The sequence below is a fragment of the Pleurodeles waltl genome, chromosome 11 (genome assembly GCF_031143425.1).
Source record: "Pleurodeles waltl isolate 20211129_DDA chromosome 11, aPleWal1.hap1.20221129, whole genome shotgun sequence".
NCBI lineage: Eukaryota > Metazoa > Chordata > Amphibia > Caudata > Salamandridae > Pleurodeles > Pleurodeles waltl.
In genome coordinates, this window is record NC_090450.1 from 277,752,921 (window position 1) to 277,760,547 (window position 7,627).

Sequence of the window (7,627 nt, forward strand, 5' to 3'; positions counted from 1 at the left end):
CTGACCCTCCAGGATGCAAAAGCTCTTCTAGTTCAGGAGTAATTCTCCTTGGCTATGGACTCTGGGTGATTAAAATAATCTTGACAACCCACCTTCATTAAACAATCTTTTACATAGCTGATCCAAGGAATACTCGTGGCTCGGTCAAGAACCAAACAATCTTTCAGCAACAATCGATTTAGTTGTTTGGCTGGGTAAACCCACACTGAGACCCACAAAAGCAGGGACTGCAGCATCAACAAATCCTTTAAAATGAAATCCCTAATTCCTGATGGATAACAAAAGAGGATGTGCTATTAGGAAAGGGGAGGAGCTTCCTCAGGAACTTCTTTTAAAAAACTAGCAGAGAGGACACCTTGCTATGCCTTCAAAGTTCTCTACCATAGGCAGCCACAGAAACAAGCACACTTTATAGAAGACAACCATGGTTTTAACATGCTTGCAGCCCAACCTAGAAGCATAATTAGACACAGAGACTGTGCTTCTAGTAAACATGTTCCCCTTGCCAAAAGCAAAGGAGACCAAGAAGGGGAAGAATCAAATAAAACTCCCAGGTAGGAAAAGACAGAAACCAAATTTAGGGCCAGATTTAGATTTCAGCAGAGGGGCTACTCTGTCACAACAGTGATGCAGAAATCGAAATCCCATTGTTTCCTATTGTATTTAGATTTCAGCGAATGGGATATCTGTCACTGTTGTGACAGAGTAACTCCTCCACTGAAATCTAAATCAGGCCTTGAGAATATTACCTTTAATGCATTAGATCCTTGTCTTGGAATACGTAGGTCTATAACCATTATGTGTGACTTGATGAGGTCTGTACTTAAATCAATACTTTCCATAAATTCCATGAAACGGTTCAGTAAAAGCTCTAAGCCCAGTGCAGTGTGTGGAATAAGAACAGTGCAGTGTGTGGAACCTGCATAAAGCAGAGCTGTGACTGGCCGAGACCCAATTTTGGGCATATCCCTGCCAACTTCAATCAGTGCTTTTCCAAACTGTTGACATATAGGTAGTCATTTTGACTTTGGCAGTAAAAGCCGCCTAGCGCCGTGGTGACGGCCGCCAAAATACCACCACCACAGCTACCATCCATCTGCCATATTATGAGCAGTGCCGGACATCCGCCACAAGAATGGTGGCGGACGGTGGTAAGGTGGCCCAGCACCACCGGCACCGCCACGCCAGTAGAATGCCGCCAACCGTATCATGACCTGTGACACGGCCTGGCGGTGTTCAGTGCCCCTTCCCGTCCCCTGCCGAAAGACCTCCTTGACAAAGGTAAGTTGTGCTACCGATAGGAGAGGAGGGTGGGAGGGTAGGGGGTGTTGTGTTTGTGTCTGAGTGTGTGCATGAATGTGTGAGTGAGTGTGTGAATGCGTCTCTGTGTGTTGTGTTGTTTGTGTGGTTGTATGCGTGTGAGTGAATGCGTGTAAGAATGGTGAAGTGAGTGCGTGTCTGCATGTCAGTGTGATTGTGTGTAAGAATGTGTGCGTGCATGCCTAGAATTATGCGTGTATGCCAGTGTGAGTGATTGGGTGTATGTGTGGTGCGTGTCTGCTTGTGTGTACGTGTATGGGGGTGGGAGGTGAGTGAGAGGATCGGAGGGGGGTGGGTGTTTGGATCAGGAGTGGGGGTGAATGTGAATGTGAATGTCAGGGTTGGGGGGAGTGTCTGTTTCAGGGTTGGGGTGGGGCTTTGGATGAAGGGGGGTGTCAAATGTGTGTTGGGGGTAGGGGAGCTGTCTACCGGTGACAGGGAAGAAATGTCACTGGTGGGACCTACCGCCATGGTTTTCGTGGCATTGCTAACACCACGAAAACCATGGTGGTAGGCAGGCTCATAAAGCCACCGGCGGTACTTTGCCAGCCGCTGGGCAGGAGATTGATATTTCCTGCCCAGCCGCTCATACCACCATCGCGGTATGAGTGGAGAAGTGGCGGGTTTGGCTGCAGCCAACCCGCCATTCTCAAAATGTGGCGGTATGTACCGCCAACCTGTTGGCGGTACTACCGCCACATTTACACTCACCGCCAGGGTCATAATGAGCACCATAATGTACACAAAAAAGGAGCCAAAATGGAACCTTGCCAAACAATCTGATCAAGCTTGAAGTACACTGTGCATTCACCCCCTCACCAAATCTCACACATGCTGCTAAGTTAAAATGAAGTTCATGCAGAAATGAACGAGCTGTAGGTCTGCTTACCCCCTCCCATATGATACCCCAAAGTTTTTCTTTATTCACCTTGTCAAAGGCTGTACTAAGGTCCATAAATGCAAAATGTAGTGTCCCTCGTTTGGCATTTGTGTACTTAGCAGCCATCATATACAAATTAAGACACTGGTCAATGATGCCTAGGCCTGGCCGAAAGCCATACTAAACATCAGCTATAATAAGCTGCTCCGTGGCACAATCTACAAGACTATTCAGCAGGACACGGCCAACTATCTTAACTGAAAAACTAATCAACTAAATGGGCTTATAGCATTTAGGGGGTCATTACAACATTGGCGGTAAAAGCTGCTTACCGCCGTGCAGAAGACCGCCAACACACCGCCGCGGCCGCGGAATTCCGCCACAGCTATTACGATCCACATCTCAAAATCCGCCAAAATTCAGACACCCACACAAGTCCGCCACACCAAAGGTCAGTGATAAACTGGCGAAAACAAAACCTCTACCGTCACGCCAACAGAAATACACCCATGCTATCACGACTCACGAATCCACGTGGCGGTCTTTCAACCGCGGTATTCCATTGGCGGTACATACCGCCGCGCTCAAAATACACACACACATACAAAACACTGCCACATTGGACAATTCGAAATACACACACCTGATACACATTCACACACCACACCCAATACAATATAAAACACACACCCACATCACCCACAAACCCCCACAACCAAATATTTTACGAAAGAAGGCCAGAGACAGACACCACCATCCACAAACTAGCAGCCACAGGCACTCAACACCATCACCCACACAACTTCCACGTACAAAACACCACACACCACTATATATCACCACACTTATCACCACACACACCACCCCACACATCACCTACACCACCCCATGGCACGGCAAAGACACCCCAGGTTCTCGGAGGAGGAGCTCAGGGTCATGGTGGAGGAAATCGTCCGGGTAGAGCCACAGCTTTTTGGATCACAGTTGCAGCACACCTCAATTGCAAGGAATATGGAGCTATGGCGAAGAATAGTCGACAGGGTCAACGAGGTGGGACAGCATCCAAGAAATAGGGACGACATCAGGAAGAGGTGGAACGACCTACGGGGAAAGGTGCGTTCCGTGGTCTCAAGACACCACATCGTGGTTCAGCGGACTGGCGGCGGACACCCACCTCCTCACCCACAACCAACAACATGAGTGGAGCAGGTCTTGGCGATTCTGTATCCGGAGGGCCTCGCAGGAGTCGGTGGAGGAATGGACTCTGGTAAGTCAAACCTTTAACTATTATATCCCCCACCCTACCTGCATGCTATCACAGACCCCCACCCTCGCCCCCTCCCCTATCACTCCAGCTCCTCACAAATGTACTAATACCACAAACCACACATCCCAACACCAAGCCCTGCATGCACCAACAAAGCATGGACACCCATCACTAAAGCATGCCCACTGCACATACCCATAACACCCCCCTCAACCATCATCACACAAGCCCCCACACAGGAATGCTAGCACTGGAGTACACGGTCACCCACCCATTACACACCATGATACACACAGATGCAATAATCATGTTTTTACACCCCTGCAGGACCCCTACCCAACGTCACCAGACAGGAGGGTCCAGACATCTCCACCCCACCAACAGAAGAGGCCCACAGTGATGACAGCAGCTCTGTCCAACTGGATCCAGATGACCAGCCCGGACCATCGTGGGCCTCGGGACAGTCGGTTCCCCTCACACAGGCACAGCCCACCACAGACCTTCCACCCTCTGGTAACACCAGCAAAGCACCCACCCAGCGGGCCCATACCTCTGTCCCCACGACACGCCAATCAGCTGTGTGTCCACCACTACAGGGAACCCAGGATAACCCATCACCCCAACAACAACAGGGACCTGGGGGCAGTGGCAGTGGGCACACAGTCCAGGGGACGGAGGCACAGGAACACAGGGGAACTGGGAGGGCTGCTGTGTGACAGGGGGCGGACAGGCCAAGGGAACCCACTCTCCACGAGGCCCCCTCCTCCATCATGGGAGCATACCACCACTCCCAGGAGACGATGGCAACGGTCCTGGCCAAGTTTCAGGAAACCCAGCGCATGCAGGAGGAACAGTATTTAGGGTTCAGGGAGGAACTCAGAACCATCAGCTCCGCCCTGGGCACCATCATAGGGGTGCTGAAGGAAATACTTAACATCAGGAGGGACACTGTGGCACTCCAAGGGGCCCCTGACACTAGCATGGACGATGAACTGCCCACCACCTCCGCCGAAGCTATTGGACAGGAGGCACCGCCACAGGACCACCACACCAGCACCCCACCCCCTGCAGACGGAGAACCACCCCGCAAGCAGTCCCTGAGATCCAGGAACAAGACAGAGCACGATGCCAAGACCCCCGCCAAGAAATGAGACCACCCTGATTGTCAAACCACTGTCCCACTTTGTAACCTTGTCCATAATGGAACTGCCCCAGCTCCACTTCCTATGCCCATATGGGCAATGCACCTGTGAGACTAATAGACTGGACTCTGCCATGGACATTCCTCCACCATCACCCCTCACCATTTTACAACCCCCCTCCAATATTGAGCACTTCAATAAACACCCTTGAAGCACAAAGCAATCTGGAGTCAGTCTGTGATTTCAAAAATGTGTATTAGCAATGACAGTGACAAAATGCTGTTTCAAATGTAATGTCATCATACCTATGTCACACATCTCAAGTCCATGAGGAATCTAAGCAGATGACACACGTTGGAAGCCACACCTGTGAAACCGTAAGGGAAATGTACAACTCAGTGACCAAATACTTCTTGAAATTTACAGACAGGATAGAGGTAGAAGTGTGAAAGTAAATGTATTAGTAAAGAAAGTGTTCTCACCTGTGTGTCACTGGAAATATTGCTGGATAACTGAGTCCCTGTTGTCAATGTCTTCTTCCTCTGCTTCCTCCTCATCACTGTCCACAGGCTCCACAGCTGCCACAACACTGCCATCTGGACCATCCTCCTGCAGAAAAGGCACCTGTCGTCGCAAAGCCAAGCTGTGAAGCATACAGCAGACCACGATGATCTGGCACACCTGCTTTGGTGAGTAGAATAGGGAACCACCTGTCATATGGAGGCACCTGAACCTGGCCTTCAGGAGGCCGAAGGTGCGTTCGATCACCCTCCTAGTCCGCCCATGGGCCTCATTGTAGCGTTCCTCTGCCCTGGTCCTGGGATTCCTCACTGGGGTCAGTAGCCATGACAGGTTGGGGTAACCAGAGTCTCCCAATAGCCACACTCGGTGCCTCTGGAGTTGACCCATCACATAAGGGATGCTGCTATTCTGCAGGATGTAGGCGTCATGCACAGAGCCAGGGAACATAGCATTTACCTGGGAGATGTACTGGTCTGCCAACACACCATCTGTACATTCATGGAATTATAACTCTTCCGGTTCCTGTACACCTGTTCATTCCTGTGGGGGGGGACCAGAGCTACATGGGTCCCATCAATGGCACCTATGATGTTGGGGATATGTCCAAGGGCAAAGAAGTCACCTTTAACTGTAGGCAAGTCCTCCACCTGAGAGAAAACGATGTAGCTCCACATGTCTTTCAGAAGGGCAGGCAACACTCTGGACAATACGTTGGAAAACATAGGCTGGGACATCCCTGATGCCATGGCCACTGTTGTTTGAAACGACCCACTTGCCAGGAAATGGAGCTCTGATAGCACCTGCACTTGAGGGGGGATTCCTGTGGGATGGCGGATTGCTGACATCAGGTCAGGCTCCAACTGGGCACACAGTTCCTGGGTTGTGGCACGGTCAAACCTGTAGGTGATGATCAAACTTCTTTCCTCCATTGTCGACAGGTCCACCAGCGGTCGGTACACCGGAAGATTCCGCCATCTCCTCACATGTCCCAGCCGACGGTGCCAAGGAAGGACAACAGTGACCACAGAGTCAAGCAACTCAGAGGTATGTACCCACAGTCTACACAGAACACCATTCATACACAAAATGTGGCCTGTATTTGTGTTGTGAGACTAGGCCTAGGTATGTGTGACGCAGTTGGTAATTAGGCCATGTGGGCCCCTGAAATTGCGGCTGCCTGACCTCTAAACTGGGACAATGGGATGTGAGGTAACTGCGCTGGCGTTGTACACCGTCGCGGTAGGCGGTTGAAGACCGCGGCCCCATGCTGCATTGGTTAACATTGGACCCTATGGGCCCCAGGAGCCAATGACGATGTACGTGGGCGGTGATGGTACGCACCGCCGCGGACGTGACCGCTGCGGACCTGACTGCCATTTTCTAGCTGTTTAATCACTCGATACCTGATCTTCAACAGGAGAGGACCTACACTGCAAGTGCTGCTGTGACCTCGGTCTGGAAGAGACAATGGCTTGTGCGTCTGGGGAAAGGGCCCCTGCCTTCACTGCAGAGGAGTTGGAGAAGCTCGTGGACGGGGTCCTCCCCCAGTACACGCTACTCTACGGTCCTCCAGACCAACAGGTAAGTGCACAGGGAGCACGTTGTATGGGCTATGCCTGTGTGGAGAGGGCTGGTTGTAAGAATGAAGGGGGCACAGTTCTGCGTACATGAAGGACTGTGAATGCATGTGCCACATGGCAAGGGTAGGGATGTGGGCCACTCACTTAGCAGTGCAGTTGTTAATGACTACTCTTCTTCCCCTGTACATGTCATGTAGGTCAGCGCCCACCAGAAGAAGGATATTTGGCGTGCCATCGCCAAGGACGTCCGGACCCTGGGGGTCCACCACAAACGGAGCACCCACTCCCGGAAAAGATGGGAGGACATTCGCCGCTGGAGCAAGAAGACGGCCTTCGCCCCGTGCCCGCTCACACAGGAGGGTGGGCATCACCTTCGCCCCAGGCACCTCAGCCCCTGCCCCTGTCACCTCTGCTGCCCTCAGTGAGGAGGCCATTGACCTCCTCAGGTCAGTCACTGTTGGGCAGTCTACCATTTTGAATGCCATCCAGGGTGTAGAAAGGGAATTGCAACACACAAATGCATTCCTGGAGGGCATTCATTCTGGTCAGGCTGCCTTTCATAGAACCCTGCAAACTCTGGCCTCAGCACTGATGGCAGCTATTGTCCCTGTGTCTAGCCTCCCCCTCCAACTTCCTCCACCCAGACCCAATCCCCTGTACCCCAGCCTATCCCAAGCACACCAGCAGACCAGCCTGCACACACCTCACCACACAAGGTAAGCTCAGGCAAACATAAGCACCACACATCCCATAGGCACTCACGCAAGCATCACACACATACAGCCACACCAACATCCAGTGTGGCACGGAGCCAGAGCACAGCCAGTCCCCATCAGGACTAGGAGCTTTGTTCGTGGAAGCACGCAGATTGTGTTTAGTACCTCATCTAAAGTTGAAATTAATAGGGGCTACAGCT